The sequence below is a fragment of the Microcebus murinus genome, chromosome 13 (assembly GCF_040939455.1).
Source record: "Microcebus murinus isolate Inina chromosome 13, M.murinus_Inina_mat1.0, whole genome shotgun sequence".
In the NCBI taxonomy this organism is placed as follows: domain Eukaryota; kingdom Metazoa; phylum Chordata; class Mammalia; order Primates; family Cheirogaleidae; genus Microcebus; species Microcebus murinus.
In genome coordinates this window covers 741958-767731 of record NC_134116.1, presented here as the reverse complement: position 1 = coordinate 767731, position 25774 = coordinate 741958, and the positions used below count along the sequence as shown (strand labels likewise).

Here is a 25774-nt window from a genome sequence, read left to right as displayed (position 1 = left end):
AAGAGGAGGCCCCACGGTGCGGGCTGGGGCGCCAGGCACCGCGGCGGGCGCTGAGGGTGGGGGTGACCCCCACCCCGGGCCGCCGCCTCGCTCCCAGAAAGGGGACAGAACAAGAGGCAAAACAAAAAAAAAAAGAAGAAGAAGCCTACGGCACCCGGTATTCCCAGGCGGTCTCCCATCCAAGTACTAACCAGGCCCGACCCTGCTTAGCTTCCGAGACCAGACGAGATCGGGCGCGTTCAGGGTGGTGTGGCCCTAGACGGCGGAGGGCGCCCCTGCCCCGCTCAAGAAGCCGAGCCTCTCTGCGCTTCCCCGCCGCCTCCTCCCGCCCCAGGCCCCGCGCCGGCGCTGACCGGCGCCGGGCCGGGCCTGTTGAGTTCACCGGCCGGGTCCGGCGGGCTCCGTGGGACGGGGGTGACAGGCGGGGCGGGGCGGGGCGGGGCGGGCAGGGAGCGGCGGGCCGGGGTGGGGGGCTGTCTCTCTATACACACACACACACACACACACACACACACTCACACTCACACTCACACAAGATGCGCCTCCACTGCTGGACTCGCCAAGGTGGAGACCTTCCAGCCTCCTTCACCTACCCGCCCCCCACCCCCAGCTCGTGGCCGCCCCCACCGCCGCCGCCGCCGCCGCCGATTGCGCACGCGCGGGTCGCCCGCCCTTTGACCCCAGGCAGGGGCCGCCCTCCCCGACAACCCCTTTCAGCTGCGCCCCCCACCCTGTGGGTGGGCTGCCGCCTATTCACCCCGGGCCCGGGCTGGGGCACTGCGCATGGGGGAGGGGAGCGAGTGTATGGGGCGTCTCTCTCTCTCTCTAGGGATGTGTCCCATGGGTGGGGTGGCGTGGTTTGTGGGGCGCTGAAGAAATCAGTCCCCTCCATCTCCTACCTCTGGAAAACGCCCAAGCCCTTGGAGAACTGCCGGCAACGCGACCGTGGGGGCCGGGACCCTCCTCTGTGTCCTCCTGTGGCCCGGTCCAAGGGGCCTGGGCCTGGCCGGGGCTGCATTGGACCCCGACCACCCTGGCGTGTGGACTCGCTAAAAATCGGCGATTAGATATTGGATTCCAGCTTCATTGAGGTCATTTCACTAATGAGTGCACCGGAAAGAGTTTCCTAATCCATCTGTGAGGGTGGCAACTGAAAGAGAATTTTAAAGCTGACAGAATAGGCGAGGAAAGGCATAGGAGATTTCCACACCCAGTAAGGAAGCCTTTCCCGAAATGGAAGAAAGAAACGAGCAAACAGAAACACCGGTAGCCCGCCAGGATCAGAGTCTGCCCCCGAGAGAAAGTACCCTGACCAGGTTCACCCGTGGGTGGGTGGCGAGCTAGCGGCATTCAGAAGAGCGAGGCCCGCAGTCTGTGCAGAAGACACCTGCACTCGGGTGTGTGTGGCGGCACGATTCACAAGCAGCTCCAGATGTTAAGCCAAGGAGAAGCCAGGGAGTTCCCAACGCCCCAGGTGTCCTCAGCCCACGACTGGCTGCTGGGGGAATGCGAAGCCCGGCTCCTTGTCTCAGAGCGGGACAACCAGGAGGTGTGACGTACACCCCGGGGTTCCCAGGAGGATCAGGCTGAAGCTGGGACTTGGCCTGAAAGTGTCCCCTCGCATGGCCACCCGCTTCCCCTTCCTGCTCCTCTACTCCTGGTGCCCCTCCATCCAGGGGCCAGACCTTAAAGAGTCACCCGCAAGAGAATCCTGGTCCCAAAGGAGCCTTCTGGGGGACCCGTGCTGAGAGAGGTTGTGGGCATGGCCCGCTGGGGCTCTGCCCGACCCAGGGCTGAGAGGTGCAACCTCCCAGCTCTGGGTCCCTGCAGGGGAAGCGTTGGCAAGCACAGGGCCAGTCCTCCAAAGGCCCAGGTGCAGGGAGCCCAGGCCAAGCAGCCTGTGGAAGAAGCCACCCCGGGAACACGACTGCAGGCCACGGCCCTTCCCACCTCCTCCTCCTCCTCCTCCTGCTCCTCCACCCCCCCGACCTCCCACCCCCACCCCCCCGACATGGCGCAGGGCTCAGAGACACCTCAGACACTTGCTACCCAAAGTGCAAAGGGCATCAGTTGCTCCTCCACACCCCCCCCCCCCTGCCCAGCAGACCGCGTTGTCCAGCCAGCCCCCGGGCCTCCCTGGGGTGCCCAGCACAAAAGTGCAGACAACCACCGGACCCTCAATCTCAGTTTTCGGATGTTTTTGCCACTCTAAGGACCCGCAGGCCAGCTGGGCCTTCTGGCAGGACAGAGAGCCCCGGAATCCGACGTGGAGAGCCGGGTGTACGTCCCCACGAGGAGGCGGTCCCCACCTCCGCGGCTCTCCCCTTGCGGGGGGGAAAAGCAGCCACGGGGCCTCAGAGAAGACACCAGGCTGGGCGCCCGCCCCACAGTGGGGGCACGTCCCCCGCAGGCCACTTAGCGCCGGCCGCCGGCCGGCGGACGGTTGGGTGGCGCGAGACGCTGCGGCCGCCCTGCTACCGGGTTCCTGGGAGGGCGTCCTGGAACCAGCGTCCACACCAAGCCCTTGGAAGGCCCAGGCGACGGAGGAGCCCCGTCAGGCAGGGGCCGAGGACGGTGACGGCCCGGGCGGGGAGGAGCGTGTCAGGCAGGGGCAGAGGACGGTGACAGGTGACAGGCCGGGCGGGAAGGAGTCAGTCAGGCAGGGGCCGAGGAGGAGACGGGCTGGGTAAGGGTTAGGGTTAGAGTCAGGGCACAAGTCACAATCGCAAAGACCTGGAAGCGACCCGAGTGCCCAGCGACCCACGAGTGCGTAAATGAAATGTGGCGCGTGGACACCACGGAGTGCTATTCAGCTAGGAGGAGCAGCGGTGAGAGGGCACCTCTCGTGGTTCTCCTGGCCAGAGCTGGAACCCGTTCCAGTAAGCCAGGTAGCCCAAGAATGGACACACGAGCACCACGTGCTCGCGCTCACCAGCAAATGGGTACGAACCGATGGACACCTAAGTGGACACAGAGGAATCACCTTCATCGGGTGGGTGTCGGGCGGGTGGGGGGAGGGGATGGGCATACACCTCCATTAGGAATGGGGTGGGTGCGCACCGACTGGGGGATGGGCGCACTTGAGGCTCTGACCCGAGGGGGGAGGCTGGGAGAGGGCAACGTACCCGACCTTAACATTGGTACCCCCACAATACGCTGCAACAACATCAGAGGTAAATGAATAAGAACACAGGGGGGAGGGGGGCACGGGCAACACATGTCACCTTAATACTTGGACTCCCATCATCTGCTTGAAAAGAGAGAGAAAAGAAAATGCAATCATAGAGATAAGAGACACTTTTTAAAAATAATGAATCCGAAGAGAAAAGTAAAAGGAGGCCTGTGGAGCAGGTCTGGGTGTGACTCCGGATCCCCCAACATCAGGTGCCACCACCAAAGATTCCTACGTGTAGCCCATAGAACCCCAAAAGCAACGGGACGAGTTCTGGTCACATACTCCCTCAAAATGACATCCTGGCCTTCTTCTGGAACTCCCTCCCCTCTCAGACTCTCAAGGTTTCCTCCAGCGTGTCGGTTCCCACAGAGCAGACCTTTGGTCTGAGACCTGACAGTCCAGAAGCCACGCATGCTGCCGCGTGACGGCGGTGTCGCGGCTTGGGACAAGAGGAGGCCCCACGGTGCGGGCTGGGGCGCCAGGCACCGCGGCGGGCGCTGAGGGTGGGGGTGACCCCCACCCCGGGCCGCCGCCTCGCTCCCAGAAAGGGGACAGAACAAGAGGCAAAACAAAAAAAAAAAAAAGAAGAAGCCTACGGCACCCGGTATTCCCAGGCGGTCTCCCATCCAAGTACTAACCAGGCCCGACCCTGCTTAGCTTCCGAGACCAGACGAGATCGGGCGCGTTCAGGGTGGTGTGGCCCTAGACGGCGGAGGGCGCCCCTGCCCCGCTCAAGAAGCCGAGCCTCTCTGCGCTTCCCCGCCGCCTCCTCCCGCCCCAGGCCCCGCGCCGGCGCTGACCGGCGCCGGGCCGGGCCTGTTGAGTTCACCGGCCGGGTCCGGCGGGCTCCGTGGGACGGGGGTGACAGGCGGGGCGGGGCGGGGCGGGCAGGGAGCGGCGGGCCGGGGTGGGGGGGCTGTCTCTCTATACACACACACACACACACACACACACACACTCACACTCACACTCACTCACTCACACTCACACAAGATGCGCCTCCACTGCTGGACTCGCCAAGGTGGAGACCTTCCAGCCTCCTTCACCTACCCGCCCCCCACCCCCAGCTCGTGGCCGCCCCCGCCGCCGCCGCCGCCGCCGCCGCCGCCGCCGCCGATTGCGCACGCGCGGGTCGCCCGCCCTTTGACCCCAGGCAGGGGCCGCCCTCCCCGACAACCCCTTTCAGCTGCGCCCCCCACCCTGTGGGTGGGCTGCCGCCTATTCACCCCGGGCCCGGGCTGGGGCACTGCGCATGGGGGAGGGGAGCGAGTGTATGGGGCGTCTCTCTCTCTCTCTAGGGATGTGTCCCATGGGTGGGGTGGCGTGGTTTGTGGGGCGCTGAAGAAATCAGTCCCCTCCATCTCCTACCTCTGGAAAACGCCCAAGCCCTTGGAGAACTGCCGGCAACGCGACCGTGGGGGCCGGGACCCTCCTCTGTGTCCTCCTGTGGCCCGGTCCAAGGGGCCTGGGCCTGGCCGGGGCTGCATTGGACCCCGACCACCCTGGCGTGTGGACTCGCTAAAAATCGGCGATTAGATATTGGATTCCAGCTTCATTGAGGTCATTTCACTAATGAGTGCACCGGAAAGAGTTTCCTAATCCATCTGTGAGGGTGGCAACTGAAAGAGAATTTTAAAGCTGACAGAATAGGCGAGGAAAGGCATAGGAGATTTCCACACCCAGTAAGGAAGCCTTTCCCGAAATGGAAGAAAGAAACGAGCAAACAGAAACACCGGTAGCCCGCCAGGATCAGAGTCTGCCCCCGAGAGAAAGTACCCTGACCAGGTTCACCCGTGGGTGGGTGGCGAGCTAGCGGCATTCAGAAGAGCGAGGCCCGCAGTCTGTGCAGAAGACACCTGCACTCGGGTGTGTGTGGCGGCACGATTCACAAGCAGCTCCAGATGTTAAGCCAAGGAGAAGCCAGGGAGTTCCCAACGCCCCAGGTGTCCTCAGCCCACGACTGGCTGCTGGGGGAATGCGAAGCCCGGCTCCTTGTCTCAGAGCGGGACAACCAGGAGGTGTGACGTACACCCCGGGGTTCCCAGGAGGATCAGGCTGAAGCTGGGACTTGGCCTGAAAGTGTCCCCTCGCATGGCCACCCGCTTCCCCTTCCTGCTCCTCTACTCCTGGTGCCCCTCCATCCAGGGGCCAGACCTTAAAGAGTCACCCGCAAGAGAATCCTGGTCCCAAAGGAGCCTTCTGGGGGACCCGTGCTGAGAGAGGTTGTGGGCATGGCCCGCTGGGGCTCTGCCCGACCCAGGGCTGAGAGGTGCAACCTCCCAGCTCTGGGTCCCTGCAGGGGAAGCGTTGGCAAGCACAGGGCCAGTCCTCCAAAGGCCCAGGTGCAGGGAGCCCAGGCCAAGCAGCCTGTGGAAGAAGCCACCCCGGGAACACGACTGCAGGCCACGGCCCTTCCCACCTCCTCCTCCTCCTCCTCCTGCTCCTCCACCCCCCCGACCTCCCACCCCCACCCCCCCGACATGGCGCAGGGCTCAGAGACACCTCAGACACTTGCTACCCAAAGTGCAAAGGGCATCAGTTGCTCCTCCACACCCCCCCCCCTGCCCAGCAGACCGCGTTGTCCAGCCAGCCCCCGGGCCTCCCTGGGGTGCCCAGCACAAAAGTGCAGACAACCACCGGACCCTCAATCTCAGTTTTCGGATGTTTTTGCCACTCTAAGGACCCGCAGGCCAGCTGGGCCTTCTGGCAGGACAGAGAGCCCCGGAATCCGACGTGGAGAGCCGGGTGTACGTCCCCACGAGGAGGCGGTCCCCACCTCCGCGGCTCTCCCCTTGCGGGGGGGAAAAGCAGCCACGGGGCCTCAGAGAAGACACCAGGCTGGGCGCCCGCCCCACAGTGGGGGCACGTCCCCCGCAGGCCACTTAGCGCCGGCCGCCGGCCGGCGGACGGTTGGGTGGCGCGAGACGCTGCGGCCGCCCTGCTACCGGGTTCCTGGGAGGGCGTCCTGGAACCAGCGTCCACACCAAGCCCTTGGAAGGCCCAGGCGACGGAGGAGCCCCGTCAGGCAGGGGCCGAGGACGGTGACGGCCCGGGCGGGGAGGAGCGTGTCAGGCAGGGGCAGAGGACGGTGACAGGTGACAGGCCGGGCGGGAAGGAGTCAGTCAGGCAGGGGCCGAGGAGGAGACGGGCTGGGTAAGGGTTAGGGTTAGAGTCAGGGCACAAGTCACAATCGCAAAGACCTGGAAGCGACCCGAGTGCCCAGCGACCCACGAGTGCGTAAATGAAATGTGGCGCGTGGACACCACGGAGTGCTATTCAGCTAGGAGGAGCAGCGGTGAGAGGGCACCTCTCGTGGTTCTCCTGGCCAGAGCTGGAACCCGTTCCAGTAAGCCAGGTAGCCCAAGAATGGACACACGAGCACCACGTGCTCGCGCTCACCAGCAAATGGGTACGAACCGATGGACACCTAAGTGGACACAGAGGAATCACCTTCATCGGGTGGGTGTCGGGCGGGTGGGGGGAGGGGATGGGCATACACCTCCATTAGGAATGGGGTGGGTGCGCACCGACTGGGGGATGGGCGCACTTGAGGCTCTGACCCGAGGGGGGAGGCTGGGAGAGGGCAACGTACCCGACCTTAACATTGGTACCCCCACAATACGCTGCAACAACATCAGAGGTAAATGAATAAGAACACAGGGGGGAGGGGGGCACGGGCAACACATGTCACCTTAATACTTGGACTCCCATCATCTGCTTGAAAAGAGAGAGAAAAGAAAATGCAATCATAGAGATAAGAGACACTTTTTAAAAATAATGAATCCGAAGAGAAAAGTAAAAGGAGGCCTGTGGAGCAGGTCTGGGTGTGACTCCGGATCCCCCAACATCAGGTGCCACCACCAAAGATTCCTACGTGTAGCCCATAGAACCCCAAAAGCAACGGGACGAGTTCTGGTCACATACTCCCTCAAAATGACATCCTGGCCTTCTTCTGGAACTCCCTCCCCTCTCAGACTCTCAAGGTTTCCTCCAGCGTGTCGGTTCCCACAGAGCAGACCTTTGGTCTGAGACCTGACAGTCCAGAAGCCACGCATGCTGCCGCGTGACGGCGGTGTCGCGGCTTGGGACAAGAGGAGGCCCCACGGTGCGGGCTGGGGCGCCAGGCACCGCGGCGGGCGCTGAGGGTGGGGGTGACCCCCACCCCGGGCCGCCGCCTCGCTCCCAGAAAGGGGACAGAACAAGAGGCAAAACAAAAAAAAAAAAAAGAAGAAGCCTACGGCACCCGGTATTCCCAGGCGGTCTCCCATCCAAGTACTAACCAGGCCCGACCCTGCTTAGCTTCCGAGACCAGACGAGATCGGGCGCGTTCAGGGTGGTGTGGCCCTAGACGGCGGAGGGCGCCCCTGCCCCGCTCAAGAAGCCGAGCCTCTCTGCGCTTCCCCGCCGCCTCCTCCCGCCCCAGGCCCCGCGCCGGCGCTGACCGGCGCCGGGCCGGGCCTGTTGAGTTCACCGGCCGGGTCCGGCGGGCTCCGTGGGACGGGGGTGACAGGCGGGGTGGGGCGGGGCGGGCAGGGAGCGGCGGGCCGGGGTGGGGGGCTGTCTCTCTATACACACACACACACACACACACACACACACTCACACTCACACTCACTCACTCACACTCACACAAGATGCGCCTCCACTGCTGGACTCGCCAAGGTGGAGACCTTCCAGCCTCCTTCACCTACCCGCCCCCCACCCCCAGCTCGTGGCCGCCCCCGCCGCCGCCGCCGCCGCCGCCGCCGATTGCGCACGCGCGGGTCGCCCGCCCTTTGACCCCAGGCAGGGGCCGCCCTCCCCGACAACCCCTTTCAGCTGCGCCCCCCACCCTGTGGGTGGGCTGCCGCCTATTCACCCCGGGCCCGGGCTGGGGCACTGCGCATGGGGGAGGGGAGCGAGTGTATGGGGCGTCTCTCTCTCTCTCTAGGGATGTGTCCCATGGGTGGGGTGGCGTGGTTTGTGGGGCGCTGAAGAAATCAGTCCCCTCCATCTCCTACCTCTGGAAAACGCCCAAGCCCTTGGAGAACTGCCGGCAACGCGACCGTGGGGGCCGGGACCCTCCTCTGTGTCCTCCTGTGGCCCGGTCCAAGGGGCCTGGGCCTGGCCGGGGCTGCATTGGACCCCGACCACCCTGGCGTGTGGACTCGCTAAAAATCGGCGATTAGATATTGGATTCCAGCTTCATTGAGGTCATTTCACTAATGAGTGCACCGGAAAGAGTTTCCTAATCCATCTGTGAGGGTGGCAACTGAAAGAGAATTTTAAAGCTGACAGAATAGGCGAGGAAAGGCATAGGAGATTTCCACACCCAGTAAGGAAGCCTTTCCCGAAATGGAAGAAAGAAACGAGCAAACAGAAACACCGGTAGCCCGCCAGGATCAGAGTCTGCCCCCGAGAGAAAGTACCCTGACCAGGTTCACCCGTGGGTGGGTGGCGAGCTAGCGGCATTCAGAAGAGCGAGGCCCGCAGTCTGTGCAGAAGACACCTGCACTCGGGTGTGTGTGGCGGCACGATTCACAAGCAGCTCCAGATGTTAAGCCAAGGAGAAGCCAGGGAGTTCCCAACGCCCCAGGTGTCCTCAGCCCACGACTGGCTGCTGGGGGAATGCGAAGCCCGGCTCCTTGTCTCAGAGCGGGACAACCAGGAGGTGTGACGTACACCCCGGGGTTCCCAGGAGGATCAGGCTGAAGCTGGGACTTGGCCTGAAAGTGTCCCCTCGCATGGCCACCCGCTTCCCCTTCCTGCTCCTCTACTCCTGGTGCCCCTCCATCCAGGGGCCAGACCTTAAAGAGTCACCCGCAAGAGAATCCTGGTCCCAAAGGAGCCTTCTGGGGGACCCGTGCTGAGAGAGGTTGTGGGCATGGCCCGCTGGGGCTCTGCCCGACCCAGGGCTGAGAGGTGCAACCTCCCAGCTCTGGGTCCCTGCAGGGGAAGCGTTGGCAAGCACAGGGCCAGTCCTCCAAAGGCCCAGGTGCAGGGAGCCCAGGCCAAGCAGCCTGTGGAAGAAGCCACCCCGGGAACACGACTGCAGGCCACGGCCCTTCCCACCTCCTCCTCCTCCTCCTCCTCCTCCTGCTCCTCCACCCCCCCGACCTCCCACCCCCACCCCCCCGACATGGCGCAGGGCTCAGAGACACCTCAGACACTTGCTACCCAAAGTGCAAAGGGCATCAGTTGCTCCTCCACACCCCCCCCCTGCCCAGCAGACCGCGTTGTCCAGCCAGCCCCCGGGCCTCCCTGGGGTGCCCAGCACAAAAGTGCAGACAACCACCGGACCCTCAATCTCAGTTTTCGGATGTTTTTGCCACTCTAAGGACCCGCAGGCCAGCTGGGCCTTCTGGCAGGACAGAGAGCCCCGGAATCCGACGTGGAGAGCCGGGTGTACGTCCCCACGAGGAGGCGGTCCCCACCTCCGCGGCTCTCCCCTTGCGGGGGGGAAAAGCAGCCACGGGGCCTCAGAGAAGACACCAGGCTGGGCGCCCGCCCCACAGTGGGGGCACGTCCCCCGCAGGCCACTTAGCGCCGGCCGCCGGCCGGCGGACGGTTGGGTGGCGCGAGACGCTGCGGCCGCCCTGCTACCGGGTTCCTGGGAGGGCGTCCTGGAACCAGCGTCCACACCAAGCCCTTGGAAGGCCCAGGCGACGGAGGAGCCCCGTCAGGCAGGGGCCGAGGACGGTGACGGCCCGGGCGGGGAGGAGCGTGTCAGGCAGGGGCAGAGGACGGTGACAGGTGACAGGCCGGGCGGGAAGGAGTCAGTCAGGCAGGGGCCGAGGAGGAGACGGGCTGGGTAAGGGTTAGGGTTAGAGTCAGGGCACAAGTCACAATCGCAAAGACCTGGAAGCGACCCGAGTGCCCAGCGACCCACGAGTGCGTAAATGAAATGTGGCGCGTGGACACCACGGAGTGCTATTCAGCTAGGAGGAGCAGCGGTGAGAGGGCACCTCTCGTGGTTCTCCTGGCCAGAGCTGGAACCCGTTCCAGTAAGCCAGGTAGCCCAAGAATGGACACACGAGCACCACGTGCTCGCGCTCACCAGCAAATGGGTACGAACCGATGGACACCTAAGTGGACACAGAGGAATCACCTTCATCGGGTGGGTGTCGGGCGGGTGGGGGGAGGGGATGGGCATACACCTCCATTAGGAATGGGGTGGGTGCGCACCGACTGGGGGATGGGCGCACTTGAGGCTCTGACCCGAGGGGGGAGGCTGGGAGAGGGCAACGTACCCGACCTTAACATTGGTACCCCCACAATACGCTGCAACAACATCAGAGGTAAATGAATAAGAACACAGGGGGGAGGGGGGCACGGGCAACACATGTCACCTTAATACTTGGACTCCCATCATCTGCTTGAAAAGAGAGAGAAAAGAAAATGCAATCATAGAGATAAGAGACACTTTTTAAAAATAATGAATCCGAAGAGAAAAGTAAAAGGAGGCCTGTGGAGCAGGTCTGGGTGTGACTCCGGATCCCCCAACATCAGGTGCCACCACCAAAGATTCCTACGTGTAGCCCATAGAACCCCAAAAGCAACGGGACGAGTTCTGGTCACATACTCCCTCAAAATGACATCCTGGCCTTCTTCTGGAACTCCCTCCCCTCTCAGACTCTCAAGGTTTCCTCCAGCGTGTCGGTTCCCACAGAGCAGACCTTTGGTCTGAGACCTGACAGTCCAGAAGCCACGCATGCTGCCGCGTGACGGCGGTGTCGCGGCTTGGGACAAGAGGAGGCCCCACGGTGCGGGCTGGGGCGCCAGGCACCGCGGCGGGCGCTGAGGGTGGGGGTGACCCCCACCCCGGGCCGCCGCCTCGCTCCCAGAAAGGGGACAGAACAAGAGGCAAAACAAAAAAAAAAAGAAGAAGAAGCCTACGGCACCCGGTATTCCCAGGCGGTCTCCCATCCAAGTACTAACCAGGCCCGACCCTGCTTAGCTTCCGAGACCAGACGAGATCGGGCGCGTTCAGGGTGGTGTGGCCCTAGACGGCGGAGGGCGCCCCTGCCCCGCTCAAGAAGCCGAGCCTCTCTGCGCTTCCCCGCCGCCTCCTCCCGCCCCAGGCCCCGCGCCGGCGCTGACCGGCGCCGGGCCGGGCCTGTTGAGTTCACCGGCCGGGTCCGGCGGGCTCCGTGGGACGGGGGTGACAGGCGGGGCGGGGCGGGGCGGGCAGGGAGCGGCGGGCCGGGGTGGGGGGCTGTCTCTCTATACACACACACACACACACACACACACACACTCACACTCACACTCACTCACTCACACTCACACAAGATGCGCCTCCACTGCTGGACTCGCCAAGGTGGAGACCTTCCAGCCTCCTTCACCTACCCGCCCCCCACCCCCAGCTCGTGGCCGCCCCCACCGCCGCCGCCGCCGCCGCCGCCGCCGCCGCCGCCGCCGCCGCCGCCGCCGCCGCCGATTGCGCACGCGCGGGTCGCCCGCCCTTTGACCCCAGGCAGGGGCCGCCCTCCCCGACAACCCCTTTCAGCTGCGCCCCCCACCCTGTGGGTGGGCTGCCGCCTATTCACCCCGGGCCCGGGCTGGGGCACTGCGCATGGGGGAGGGGAGCGAGTGTATGGGGCGTCTCTCTCTCTCTCTAGGGATGTGTCCCATGGGTGGGGTGGCGTGGTTTGTGGGGCGCTGAAGAAATCAGTCCCCTCCATCTCCTACCTCTGGAAAACGCCCAAGCCCTTGGAGAACTGCCGGCAACGCGACCGTGGGGGCCGGGACCCTCCTCTGTGTCCTCCTGTGGCCCGGTCCAAGGGGCCTGGGCCTGGCCGGGGCTGCATTGGACCCCGACCACCCTGGCGTGTGGACTCGCTAAAAATCGGCGATTAGATATTGGATTCCAGCTTCATTGAGGTCATTTCACTAATGAGTGCACCGGAAAGAGTTTCCTAATCCATCTGTGAGGGTGGCAACTGAAAGAGAATTTTAAAGCTGACAGAATAGGCGAGGAAAGGCATAGGAGATTTCCACACCCAGTAAGGAAGCCTTTCCCGAAATGGAAGAAAGAAACGAGCAAACAGAAACACCGGTAGCCCGCCAGGATCAGAGTCTGCCCCCGAGAGAAAGTACCCTGACCAGGTTCACCCGTGGGTGGGTGGCGAGCTAGCGGCATTCAGAAGAGCGAGGCCCGCAGTCTGTGCAGAAGACACCTGCACTCGGGTGTGTGTGGCGGCACGATTCACAAGCAGCTCCAGATGTTAAGCCAAGGAGAAGCCAGGGAGTTCCCAACGCCCCAGGTGTCCTCAGCCCACGACTGGCTGCTGGGGGAATGCGAAGCCCGGCTCCTTGTCTCAGAGCGGGACAACCAGGAGGTGTGACGTACACCCCGGGGTTCCCAGGAGGATCAGGCTGAAGCTGGGACTTGGCCTGAAAGTGTCCCCTCGCATGGCCACCCGCTTCCCCTTCCTGCTCCTCTACTCCTGGTGCCCCTCCATCCAGGGGCCAGACCTTAAAGAGTCACCCGCAAGAGAATCCTGGTCCCAAAGGAGCCTTCTGGGGGACCCGTGCTGAGAGAGGTTGTGGGCATGGCCCGCTGGGGCTCTGCCCGACCCAGGGCTGAGAGGTGCAACCTCCCAGCTCTGGGTCCCTGCAGGGGAAGCGTTGGCAAGCACAGGGCCAGTCCTCCAAAGGCCCAGGTGCAGGGAGCCCAGGCCAAGCAGCCTGTGGAAGAAGCCACCCCGGGAACACGACTGCAGGCCACGGCCCTTCCCACCTCCTCCTCCTCCTCCTCCTGCTCCTCCACCCCCCCGACCTCCCACCCCCACCCCCCCGACATGGCGCAGGGCTCAGAGACACCTCAGACACTTGCTACCCAAAGTGCAAAGGGCATCAGTTGCTCCTCCACACCCCCCCCCTGCCCAGCAGACCGCGTTGTCCAGCCAGCCCCCGGGCCTCCCTGGGGTGCCCAGCACAAAAGTGCAGACAACCACCGGACCCTCAATCTCAGTTTTCGGATGTTTTTGCCACTCTAAGGACCCGCAGGCCAGCTGGGCCTTCTGGCAGGACAGAGAGCCCCGGAATCCGACGTGGAGAGCCGGGTGTACGTCCCCACGAGGAGGCGGTCCCCACCTCCGCGGCTCTCCCCTTGCGGGGGGGAAAAGCAGCCACGGGGCCTCAGAGAAGACACCAGGCTGGGCGCCCGCCCCACAGTGGGGGCACGTCCCCCGCAGGCCACTTAGCGCCGGCCGCCGGCCGGCGGACGGTTGGGTGGCGCGAGACGCTGCGGCCGCCCTGCTACCGGGTTCCTGGGAGGGCGTCCTGGAACCAGCGTCCACACCAAGCCCTTGGAAGGCCCAGGCGACGGAGGAGCCCCGTCAGGCAGGGGCCGAGGACGGTGACGGCCCGGGCGGGGAGGAGCGTGTCAGGCAGGGGCAGAGGACGGTGACAGGTGACAGGCCGGGCGGGAAGGAGTCAGTCAGGCAGGGGCCGAGGAGGAGACGGGCTGGGTAAGGGTTAGGGTTAGAGTCAGGGCACAAGTCACAATCGCAAAGACCTGGAAGCGACCCGAGTGCCCAGCGACCCACGAGTGCGTAAATGAAATGTGGCGCGTGGACACCACGGAGTGCTATTCAGCTAGGAGGAGCAGCGGTGAGAGGGCACCTCTCGTGGTTCTCCTGGCCAGAGCTGGAACCCGTTCCAGTAAGCCAGGTAGCCCAAGAATGGACACACGAGCACCACGTGCTCGCGCTCACCAGCAAATGGGTACGAACCGATGGACACCTAAGTGGACACAGAGGAATCACCTTCATCGGGTGGGTGTCGGGCGGGTGGGGGGAGGGGATGGGCATACACCTCCATTAGGAATGGGGTGGGTGCGCACCGACTGGGGGATGGGCGCACTTGAGGCTCTGACCCGAGGGGGGAGGCTGGGAGAGGGCAACGTACCCGACCTTAACATTGGTACCCCCACAATACGCTGCAACAACATCAGAGGTAAATGAATAAGAACACAGGGGGGAGGGGGGCACGGGCAACACATGTCACCTTAATACTTGGACTCCCATCATCTGCTTGAAAAGAGAGAGAAAAGAAAATGCAATCATAGAGATAAGAGACACTTTTTAAAAATAATGAATCCGAAGAGAAAAGTAAAAGGAGGCCTGTGGAGCAGGTCTGGGTGTGACTCCGGATCCCCCAACATCAGGTGCCACCACCAAAGATTCCTACGTGTAGCCCATAGAACCCCAAAAGCAACGGGACGAGTTCTGGTCACATACTCCCTCAAAATGACATCCTGGCCTTCTTCTGGAACTCCCTCCCCTCTCAGACTCTCAAGGTTTCCTCCAGCGTGTCGGTTCCCACAGAGCAGACCTTTGGTCTGAGACCTGACAGTCCAGAAGCCACGCATGCTGCCGCGTGACGGCGGTGTCGCGGCTTGGGACAAGAGGAGGCCCCACGGTGCGGGCTGGGGCGCCAGGCACCGCGGCGGGCGCTGAGGGTGGGGGTGACCCCCACCCCGGGCCGCCGCCTCGCTCCCAGAAAGGGGACAGAACAAGAGGCAAAACAAAAAAAAAAAGAAGAAGAAGCCTACGGCACCCGGTATTCCCAGGCGGTCTCCCATCCAAGTACTAACCAGGCCCGACCCTGCTTAGCTTCCGAGACCAGACGAGATCGGGCGCGTTCAGGGTGGTGTGGCCCTAGACGGCGGAGGGCGCCCCTGCCCCGCTCAAGAAGCCGAGCCTCTCTGCGCTTCCCCGCCGCCTCCTCCCGCCCCAGGCCCCGCGCCGGCGCTGACCGGCGCCGGGCCGGGCCTGTTGAGTTCACCGGCCGGGTCCGGCGGGCTCCGTGGGACGGGGGTGACAGGCGGGGCGGGGCGGGGCGGGCAGGGAGCGGCGGGCCGGGGTGGGGGGGCTGTCTCTCTATACACACACACACACACACACACACACACACTCACACTCACACTCACTCACTCACACTCACACAAGATGCGCCTCCACTGCTGGACTCGCCAAGGTGGAGACCTTCCAGCCTCCTTCACCTACCCGCCCCCCACCCCCAGCTCGTGGCCGCCCCCACCGCCGCCGCCGCCGCCGCCGCCGCCGCCGCCGCCGCCGATTGCGCACGCGCGGGTCGCCCGCCCTTTGACCCCAGGCAGGGGCCGCCCTCCCCGACAACCCCTTTCAGCTGCGCCCCCCACCCTGTGGGTGGGCTGCCGCCTATTCCCCCGGGCCCGGGCTGGGGCACTGCGCATGGGGGAGGGGAGCGAGTGTATGGGGCGTCTCTCTCTCTCTCTAGGGATGTGTCCCATGGGTGGGGTGGCGTGGTTTGTGGGGCGCTGAAGAAATCAGTCCCCTCCATCTCCTACCTCTGGAAAACGCCCAAGCCCTTGGAGAACTGCCGGCAACGCGACCGTGGGGGCCGGGACCCTCCTCTGTGTCCTCCTGTGGCCCGGTCCAAGGGGCCTGGGCCTGGCCGGGGCTGCATTGGACCCCGACCACCCTGGCGTGTGGACTCGCTAAAAATCGGCGATTAGATATTGGATTCCAGCTTCATTGAGGTCATTTCACTAATGAGTGCACCGGAAAGAGTTTCCTAATCCATCTGTGAGGGTGGCAACTGAAAGAGAATTTTAAAGCTGACAGAATAGGCGAGGAAAGGCATAGGAGATTTCCACACCCAGTAAGGAAGCCTTTCCCGAAATGGAAGAAAGAAACGAGCAAACAGAAACACCGGTAGCCCGCCAGGATCAGAGTCTGCCCCCGAGAGAAAGTACCCTGACCAGGTTCACCCGTGGGTGGGTGGCGAGCTAGCGGCATTCAGAAGAGCGAGGCCCGCAGTCTGTGCAGAAGACACCTGCACTCGGGTGTGTGTGGCGGCACGATTCACAAGCAGCTCCAGATGTTAAGCCAAGGAGAAGCCAGGGAGTTCCCAACGCCCCAGGTGTCCTCAGCCCACGACTGGCTGCTGGGGGAATGCGAAGCCCGGCTCCTTGTCTCAGAGCGGGACAACCAGGAGGTGTGACGTACACCCTGGGGTTCCCAGGAGGATCAGGCTGAAGCTGGGACTTGGCCTGAAAGTGTCCCCTCGCATGGCCACCCGCTTCCCCTTCCTGCTCCTCTACTCCTGGTGCCCCTCCATCCAGGGGCCAGACCTTAAAGAGTCACCCGCAAGAGAATCCTGGTCCCAAAGGAGCCTTCTGGGGGACCCGTGCTGAGAGAGGTTGTGGGCATGGCCCGCTGGGGCTCTGCCCGACCCAGGGCTGAGAGGTGCAACCTCCCAGCTCTGGGTCCCTGCAGGGGAAGCGTTGGCAAGCACAGGGCCAGTCCTCCAAAGGCCCAGGTGCAGGGAGCCCAGGCCAAGCAGCCTGTGGAAGAAGCCACCCCGGGAACACGACTGCAGGCCACGGCCCTTCCCACCTCCTCCTCCTCCTCCTCCTGCTCCTCCACCCCCCCGACCTCCCACCCCCACCCCCCCGACATGGCGCAGGGCTCAGAGACACCTCAGACACTTGCTACCCAAAGTGCAAAGGGCATCAGTTGCTCCTCCACACCCCCCCCCCCTGCCCAGCAGACCGCGTTGTCCAGCCAGCCCCCGGGCCTCCCTGGGGTGCCCAGCACAAAAGTGCAGACAACCACCGGACCCTCAATCTCAGTTTTCGGATGTTTTTGCCACTCTAAGGACCCGCAGGCCAGCTGGGCCTTCTGGCAGGACAGAGAGCCCCGGAATCCGACGTGGAGAGCCGGGTGTACGTCCCCACGAGGAGGCGGTCCCCACCTCCGCGGCTCTCCCCTTGCGGGGGGGAAAAGCAGCCACGGGGCCTCAGAGAAGACACCAGGCTGGGCGCCCGCCCCACAGTGGGGGCACGTCCCCCGCAGGCCACTTAGCGCCGGCCGCCGGCCGGCGGACGGTTGGGTGGCGCGAGACGCTGCGGCCGCCCTGCTACCGGGTTCCTGGGAGGGCGTCCTGGAACCAGCGTCCACACCAAGCCCTTGGAAGGCCCAGGCGACGGAGGAGCCCCGTCAGGCAGGGGCCGAGGACGGTGACGGCCCGGGCGGGGAGGAGCGTGTCAGGCAGGGGCAGAGGACGGTGACAGGTGACAGGCCGGGCGGGAAGGAGTCAGTCAGGCAGGGGCCGAGGAGGAGACGGGCTGGGTAAGGGTTAGGGTTAGAGTCAGGGCACAAGTCACAATCGCAAAGACCTGGAAGCGACCCGAGTGCCCAGCGACCCACGAGTGCGTAAATGAAATGTGGCGCGTGGACACCACGGAGTGCTATTCAGCTAGGAGGAGCAGCGGTGAGAGGGCACCTCTCGTGGTTCTCCTGGCCAGAGCTGGAACCCGTTCCAGTAAGCCAGGTAGCCCAAGAATGGACACACGAGCACCACGTGCTCGCGCTCACCAGCAAATGGGTACGAACCGATGGACACCTAAGTGGACACAGAGGAATCACCTTCATCGGGTGGGTGTCGGGCGGGTGGGGGGAGGGGATGGGCATACACCTCCATTAGGAATGGGGTGGGTGCGCACCGACTGGGGGATGGGCGCACTTGAGGCTCTGACCCGAGGGGGGAGGCTGGGAGAGGGCAACGTACCCGACCTTAACATTGGTACCCCCACAATACGCTGCAACAACATCAGAGGTAAATGAATAAGAACACAGGGGGGAGGGGGGCACGGGCAACACATGTCACCTTAATACTTGGACTCCCATCATCTGCTTGAAAAGAGAGAGAAAAGAAAATGCAATCATAGAGATAAGAGACACTTTTTAAAAATAATGAATCCGAAGAGAAAAGTAAAAGGAGGCCTGTGGAGCAGGTCTGGGTGTGACTCCGGATCCCCCAACATCAGGTGCCACCACCAAAGATTCCTACGTGTAGCCCATAGAACCCCAAAAGCAACGGGACGAGTTCTGGTCACATACTCCCTCAAAATGACATCCTGGCCTTCTTCTGGAACTCCCTCCCCTCTCAGACTCTCAAGGTTTCCTCCAGCGTGTCGGTTCCCACAGAGCAGACCTTTGGTCTGAGACCTGACAGTCCAGAAGCCACGCATGCTGCCGCGTGACGGCGGTGTCGCGGCTTGGGACAAGAGGAGGCCCCACGGTGCGGGCTGGGGCGCCAGGCACCGCGGCGGGCGCTGAGGGTGGGGGTGACCCCCACCCCGGGCCGCCGCCTCGCTCCCAGAAAGGGGACAGAACAAGAGGCAAAACAAAAAAAAAAAGAAGAAGAAGCCTACGGCACCCGGTATTCCCAGGCGGTCTCCCATCCAAGTACTAACCAGGCCCGACCCTGCTTAGCTTCCGAGACCAGACGAGATCGGGCGCGTTCAGGGTGGTGTGGCCCTAGACGGCGGAGGGCGCCCCTGCCCCGCTCAAGAAGCCGAGCCTCTCTGCGCTTCCCCGCCGCCTCCTCCCGCCCCAGGCCCCGCGCCGGCGCTGACCGGCGCCGGGCCGGGCCTGTTGAGTTCACCGGCCGGGTCCGGCGGGCTCCGTGGGACGGGGGTGACAGGCGGGGCGGGGCGGGGCGGGCAGGGAGCGGCGGGCCGGGGTGGGGGGCTGTCTCTCTATACACACACACACACACACACACACACACACTCACACTCACACTCACTCACTCACACTCACACAAGATGCGCCTCCACTGCTGGACTCGCCAAGGTGGAGACCTTCCAGCCTCCTTCACCTACCCGCCCCCCACCCCCAGCTCGTGGCCGCCCCCGCCGCCGCCGCCGCCGCCGCCGCCGATTGCGCACGCGCGGGTCGCCCGCCCTTTGACCCCAGGCAGGGGCCGCCCTCCCCGACAACCCCTTTCAGCTGCGCCCCCCACCCTGTGGGTGGGCTGCCGCCTATTCACCCCGGGCCCGGGCTGGGGCACTGCGCATGGGGGAGGGGAGCGAGTGTATGGGGCGTCTCTCTCTCTCTCTAGGGATGTGTCCCATGGGTGGGGTGGCGTGGTTTGTGGGGCGCTGAAGAAATCAGTCCCCTCCATCTCCTACCTCTGGAAAACGCCCAAGCCCTTGGAGAACTGCCGGCAACGCGACCGTGGGGGCCGGGACCCTCCTCTGTGTCCTCCTGTGGCCCGGTCCAAGGGGCCTGGGCCTGGCCGGGGCTGCATTGGACCCCGACCACCCTGGCGTGTGGACTCGCTAAAAATCGGCGATTAGATATTGGATTCCAGCTTCATTGAGGTCATTTCACTAATGAGTGCACCGGAAAGAGTTTCCTAATCCATCTGTGAGGGTGGCAACTGAAAGAGAATTTTAAAGCTGACAGAATAGGCGAGGAAAGGCATAGGAGATTTCCACACCCAGTAAGGAAGCCTTTCCCGAAATGGAAGAAAGAAACGAGCAAACAGAAACACCGGTAGCCCGCCAGGATCAGAGTCTGCCCCCGAGAGAAAGTACCCTGACCAGGTTCACCCGTGGGTGGGTGGCGAGCTAGCGGCATTCAGAAGAGCGAGGCCCGCAGTCTGTGCAGAAGACACCTGCACTCGGGTGTGTGTGGCGGCACGATTCACAAGCAGCTCCAGATGTTAAGCCAAGGAGAAGCCAGGGAGTTCCCAACGCCCCAGGTGTCCTCAGCCCACGACTGGCTGCTGGGGGAATGCGAAGCCCGGCTCCTTGTCTCAGAGCGGGACAACCAGGAGGTGTGACGTACACCCCGGGGTTCCCAGGAGGATCAGGCTGAAGCTGGGACTTGGCCTGAAAGTGTCCCCTCGCATGGCCACCCGCTTCCCCTTCCTGCTCCTCTACTCCTGGTGCCCCTCCATCCAGGGGCCAGACCTTAAAGAGTCACCCGCAAGAGAATCCTGGTCCCAAAGGAGCCTTCTGGGGGACCCGTGCTGAGAGAGGTTGTGGGCATGGCCCGCTGGGGCTCTGCCCGACCCAGGGCTGAGAGGTGCAACCTCCCAGCTCTGGGTCCCTGCAGGGGAAGCGTTGGCAAGCACAGGGCCAGTCCTCCAAAGGCCCAGGTGCAGGGAGCCCAGGCCAAGCAGCCTGTGGAAGAAGCCACCCCGGGAACACGACTGCAGGCCACGGCCCTTCCCACCTCCTCCTCCTCCTCCTCCTGCTCCTCCACCCCCCCGACCTCCCACCCCCACCCCCCCGACATGGCGCAGGGCTCAGAGACACCTCAGACACTTGCTACCCAAAGTGCAAAGGGCATCAGTTGCTCCTCCACACCCCCCCCCCCTGCCCAGCAGACCGCGTTGTCCAGCCAGCCCCCGGGCCTCCCTGGGGTGCCCAGCACAAAAGTGCAGACAACCACCGGACCCTCAATCTCAGTTTTCGGATGTTTTTGCCACTCTAAGGACCCGCAGGCCAGCTGGGCCTTCTGGCAGGACAGAGAGCCCCGGAATCCGACGTGGAGAGCCGGGTGTACGTCCCCACGAGGAGGCGGTCCCCACCTCCGCGGCTCTCCCCTTGCGGGGGGGAAAAGCAGCCACGGGGCCTCAGAGAAGACACCAGGCTGGGCGCCCGCCCCACAGTGGGGGCACGTCCCCCGCAGGCCACTTAGCGCCGGCCGCCGGCCGGCGGACGGTTGGGTGGCGCGAGACGCTGCGGCCGCCCTGCTACCGGGTTCCTGGGAGGGCGTCCTGGAACCAGCGTCCACACCAAGCCCTTGGAAGGCCCAGGCGACGGAGGAGCCCCGTCAGGCAGGGGCCGAGGACGGTGACGGCCCGGGCGGGGAGGAGCGTGTCAGGCAGGGGCAGAGGACGGTGACAGGTGACAGGCCGGGCGGGAAGGAGTCAGTCAGGCAGGGGCCGAGGAGGAGACGGGCTGGGTAAGGGTTAGGGTTAGAGTCAGGGCACAAGTCACAATCGCAAAGACCTGGAAGCGACCCGAGTGCCCAGCGACCCACGAGTGCGTAAATGAAATGTGGCGCGTGGACACCACGGAGTGCTATTCAGCTAGGAGGAGCAGCGGTGAGAGGGCACCTCTCGTGGTTCTCCTGGCCAGAGCTGGAACCCGTTCCAGTAAGCCAGGTAGCCCAAGAATGGACACACGAGCACCACGTGCTCGCGCTCACCAGCAAATGGGTACGAACCGATGGACACCTAAGTGGACACAGAGGAATCACCTTCATCGGGTGGGTGTCGGGCGGGTGGGGGGAGGGGATGGGCATACACCTCCATTAGGAATGGGGTGGGTGCGCACCGACTGGGGGATGGGCGCACTTGAGGCTCTGACCCGAGGGGGGAGGCTGGGAGAGGGCAACGTACCCGACCTTAACATTGGTACCCCCACAATACGCTGCAACAACATCAGAGGTAAATGAATAAGAACACAGGGGGGAGGGGGGCACGGGCAACACATGTCACCTTAATACTTGGACTCCCATCATCTGCTTGAAAAGAGAGAGAAAAGAAAATGCAATCATAGAGATAAGAGACACTTTTTAAAAATAATGAATCCGAAGAGAAAAGTAAAAGGAGGCCTGTGGAGCAGGTCTGGGTGTGACTCCGGATCCCCCAACATCAGGTGCCACCACCAAAGATTCCTACGTGTAGCCCATAGAACCCCAAAAGCAACGGGACGAGTTCTGGTCACATACTCCCTCAAAATGACATCCTGGCCTTCTTCTGGAACTCCCTCCCCTCTCAGACTCTCAAGGTTTCCTCCAGCGTGTCGGTTCCCACAGAGCAGACCTTTGGTCTGAGACCTGACAGTCCAGAAGCCACGCATGCTGCCGCGTGACGGCGGTGTCGCGGCTTGGGACAAGAGGAGGCCCCACGGTGCGGGCTGGGGCGCCAGGCACCGCGGCGGGCGCTGAGGGTGGGGGTGACCCCCACCCCGGGCCGCCGCCTCGCTCCCAGAAAGGGGACAGAACAAGAGGCAAAACAAAAAAAAAAAAAAGAAGAAGCCTACGGCACCCGGTATTCCCAGGCGGTCTCCCATCCAAGTACTAACCAGGCCCGACCCTGCTTAGCTTCCGAGACCAGACGAGATCGGGCGCGTTCAGGGTGGTGTGGCCCTAGACGGCGGAGGGCGCCCCTGCCCCGCTCAAGAAGCCGAGCCTCTCTGCGCTTCCCCGCCGCCTCCTCCCGCCCCAGGCCCCGCGCCGGCGCTGACCGGCGCCGGGCCGGGCCTGTTGAGTTCACCGGCCGGGTCCGGCGGGCTCCGTGGGACGGGGGTGACAGGCGGGGTGGGGCGGGGCGGGCAGGGAGCGGCGGGCCGGGGTGGGGGGCTGTCTCTCTATACACACACACACACACACACACACACACACTCACACTCACACTCACTCACTCACACTCACACAAGATGCGCCTCCACTGCTGGACTCGCCAAGGTGGAGACCTTCCAGCCTCCTTCACCTACCCGCCCCCCACCCCCAGCTCGTGGCCGCCCCCACCGCCGCCGCCACCGCCGCCGCCGCCGCCGCCGCCGCCGCCGCCGCCGCCGCCGATTGCGCACGCGCGGGTCGCCCGCCCTTTGACCCCAGGCAGGGGCCGCCCTCCCCGACAACCCCTTTCAGCTGCGCCCCCCACCCTGTGGGTGGGCTGCCGCCTATTCACCCCGGGCCCGGGCTGGGGCACTGCGCATGGGGGAGGGGAGCGAGTGTATGGGGCGTCTCTCTCTCTCTCTAGGGATGTGTCCCATGGGTGGGGTGGCGTGGTTTGTGGGGCGCTGAAGAAATCAGTCCCCTCCATCTCCTACCTCTGGAAAACGCCCAAGCCCTTGGAGAACTGCCGGCAACGCGACCGTGGGGGCCGGGACCCTCCTCTGTGTCCTCCTGTGGCCCGGTCCAAGGGGCCTGGGCCTGGCCGGGGCTGCATTGGACCCCGACCACCCTGGCGTGTGGACTCGCTAAAAATCGGCGATTAGATATTGGATTCCAGCTTCATTGAGGTCATTTCACTAATGAGTGCACCGGAAAGAGTTTCCTAATCCATCTGTGAGGGTGGCAACTGAAAGAGAATTTTAAAGCTGACAGAATAGGCGAGGAAAGGCATAGGAGATTTCCACACCCAGTAAGGAAGCCTTTCCCGAAATGGAAGAAAGAAACGAGCAAACAGAAACACCGGTAGCCCGCCAGGATCAGAGTCTGCCCCCGAGAGAAAGTACCCTGACCAGGTTCACCCGTGGGTGGGTGGCGAGCTAGCGGCATTCAGAAGAGCGAGGCCCGCAGTCTGTGCAGAAGACACCTGCACTCGGGTGTGTGTGGCGGCACGATTCACAAGCAGCTCCAGATGTTAAGCCAAGGAGAAGCCAGGGAGTTCCCAACGCCCCAGGTGTCCTCAGCCCACGACTGGCTGCTGGGGGAATGCGAAGCCCGGCTCCTTGTCTCAGAGCGGGACAACCAGGAGGTGTGACGTACACCCCGGGGTTCCCAGGAGGATCAGGCTGAAGCTGGGACTTGGCCTGAAAGTGTCCCCTCGCATGGCCACCCGCTTCCCCTTCCTGCTCCTCTACTCCTGGTGCCCCTCCATCCAGGGGCCAGACCTTAAAGAGTCACCCGCAAGAGAATCCTGGTCCCAAAGGAGCCTTCTGGGGGACCCGTGCTGAGAGAGGTTGTGGGCATGGCCCGCTGGGGCTCTGCCCGACCCAGGGCTGAGAGGTGCAACCTCCCAGCTCTGGGTCCCTGCAGGGGAAGCGTTGGCAAGCACAGGGCCAGTCCTCCAAAGGCCCAGGTGCAGGGAGCCCAGGCCAAGCAGCCTGTGGAAGAAGCCACCCCGGGAACACGACTGCAGGCCACGGCCCTTCCCACCTCCTCCTCCTCCTCCTCCTCCTCCTGCTCCTCCACCCCCCCGACCTCCCACCCCCACCCCCCCGACATGGCGCAGGGCTCAGAGACACCTCAGACACTTGCTACCCAAAGTGCAAAGGGCATCAGTTGCTCCTCCACACCCCCCCCCTGCCCAGCAGACCGCGTTGTCCAGCCAGCCCCCGGGCCTCCCTGGGGTGCCCAGCACAAAAGTGCAGACAACCACCGGACCCTCAATCTCAGTTTTCGGATGTTTTTGCCACTCTAAGGACCCGCAGGCCAGCTGGGCCTTCTGGCAGGACAGAGAGCCCCGGAATCCGACGTGGAGAGCCGGGTGTACGTCCCCACGAGGAGGCGGTCCCCACCTCCGCGGCTCTCCCCTTGCGGGGGGGAAAAGCAGCCACGGGGCCTCAGAGAAGACACCAGGCTGGGCGCCCGCCCCACAGTGGGGGCACGTCCCCCGCAGGCCACTTAGCGCCGGCCGCCGGCCGGCGGACGGTTGGGTGGCGCGAGACGCTGCGGCCGCCCTGCTACCGGGTTCCTGGGAGGGCGTCCTGGAACCAGCGTCCACACCAAGCCCTTGGAAGGCCCAGGCGACGGAGGAGCCCCGTCAGGCAGGGGCCGAGGACGGTGACGGCCCGGGCGGGGAGGAGCGTGTCAGGCAGGGGCAGAGGACGGTGACAGGTGACAGGCCGGGCGGGAAGGAGTCAGTCAGGCAGGGGCCGAGGAGGAGACGGGCTGGGTAAGGGTTAGGGTTAGAGTCAGGGCACAAGTCACAATCGCAAAGACCTGGAAGCGACCCGAGTGCCCAGCGACCCACGAGTGCGTAAATGAAATGTGGCGCGTGGACACCACGGAGTGCTATTCAGCTAGGAGGAGCAGCGGTGAGAGGGCACCTCTCGTGGTTCTCCTGGCCAGAGCTGGAACCCGTTCCAGTAAGCCAGGTAGCCCAAGAATGGACACACGAGCACCACGTGCTCGCGCTCACCAGCAAATGGGTACGAACCGATGGACACCTAAGTGGACACAGAGGAATCACCTTCATCGGGTGGGTGTCGGGCGGGTGGGGGGAGGGGATGGGCATACACCTCCATTAGGAATGGGGTGGGTGCGCACCGACTGGGGGATGGGCGCACTTGAGGCTCTGACCCGAGGGGGGAGGCTGGGAGAGGGCAACGTACCCGACCTTAACATTGGTACCCCCACAATACGCTGCAACAACATCAGAGGTAAATGAATAAGAACACAGGGGGGAGGGGGGCACGGGCAACACATGTCACCTTAATACTTGGACTCCCATCATCTGCTTGAAAAGAGAGAGAAAAGAAAATGCAATCATAGAGATAAGAGACACTTTTTAAAAATAATGAATCCGAAGAGAAAAGTAAAAGGAGGCCTGTGGAGCAGGTCTGGGTGTGACTCCGGATCCCCCAACATCAGGTGCCACCACCAAAGATTCCTACGTGTAGCCCATAGAACCCCAAAAGCAACGGGACGAGTTCTGGTCACATACTCCCTCAAAATGACATCCTGGCCTTCTTCTGGAACTCCCTCCCCTCTCAGACTCTCAAGGTTTCCTCCAGCGTGTCGGTTCCCACAGAGCAGACCTTTGGTCTGAGACCTGACAGTCCAGAAGCCACGCATGCTGCCGCGTGACGGCGGTGTCGCGGCTTGGGACAAGAGGAGGCCCCACGGTGCGGGCTGGGGCGCCAGGCACCGCGGCGGGCGCTGAGGGTGGGGGTGACCCCCACCCCGGGCCGCCGCCTCGCTCCCAGAAAGGGGACAGAACAAGAGGCAAAACAAAAAAAAAAAGAAGAAGAAGCCTACGGCACCCGGTATTCCCAGGCGGTCTCCCATCCAAGTACTAACCAGGCCCGACCCTGCTTAGCTTCCGAGACCAGACGAGATCGGGCGCGTTCAGGGTGGTGTGGCCCTAGAC

At 63.8% G+C, this 25774-nt stretch overlaps 8 non-coding genes across 8 annotated transcripts; all 8 read right to left on the bottom strand.

The window, feature by feature from the left end:
• Positions 1 to 142: 142 nt before the first annotated feature.
• LOC142875239 (5S ribosomal RNA) lies at positions 143 to 261 on the bottom strand. Its single transcript, XR_012922645.1, has one exon. It is a non-coding gene; the product is annotated as a 5S ribosomal RNA (ribosomal RNA).
• Positions 262 to 3764: 3503 nt separating this feature from the next.
• LOC142875238 (5S ribosomal RNA) lies at positions 3765 to 3883 on the bottom strand. The gene has a single exon (XR_012922644.1). It is a non-coding gene; the product is annotated as a 5S ribosomal RNA (ribosomal RNA).
• A 3523-nt stretch (positions 3884 to 7406) lies between these two features.
• LOC142875237 (5S ribosomal RNA) lies at positions 7407 to 7525 on the bottom strand. The gene has a single exon (XR_012922643.1). It is a non-coding gene; the product is annotated as a 5S ribosomal RNA (ribosomal RNA).
• Positions 7526 to 11043: 3518 nt separating this feature from the next.
• On the bottom strand, positions 11044 to 11162 carry LOC142875236 (5S ribosomal RNA). Its single transcript, XR_012922642.1, has one exon. It is a non-coding gene; the product is annotated as a 5S ribosomal RNA (ribosomal RNA).
• A 3545-nt stretch (positions 11163 to 14707) lies between these two features.
• On the bottom strand, positions 14708 to 14826 carry LOC142875235 (5S ribosomal RNA). Its single transcript, XR_012922641.1, has one exon. It is a non-coding gene; the product is annotated as a 5S ribosomal RNA (ribosomal RNA).
• Positions 14827 to 18355: 3529 nt separating this feature from the next.
• On the bottom strand, positions 18356 to 18474 carry LOC142875233 (5S ribosomal RNA). Its single transcript, XR_012922640.1, has one exon. It is a non-coding gene; the product is annotated as a 5S ribosomal RNA (ribosomal RNA).
• Positions 18475 to 21988: 3514 nt separating this feature from the next.
• Positions 21989 to 22107, bottom strand: LOC142875232 (5S ribosomal RNA). The gene has a single exon (XR_012922639.1). It is a non-coding gene; the product is annotated as a 5S ribosomal RNA (ribosomal RNA).
• A 3548-nt stretch (positions 22108 to 25655) lies between these two features.
• LOC142875228 (5S ribosomal RNA) lies at positions 25656 to 25774 on the bottom strand. Its single transcript, XR_012922637.1, has one exon. It is a non-coding gene; the product is annotated as a 5S ribosomal RNA (ribosomal RNA).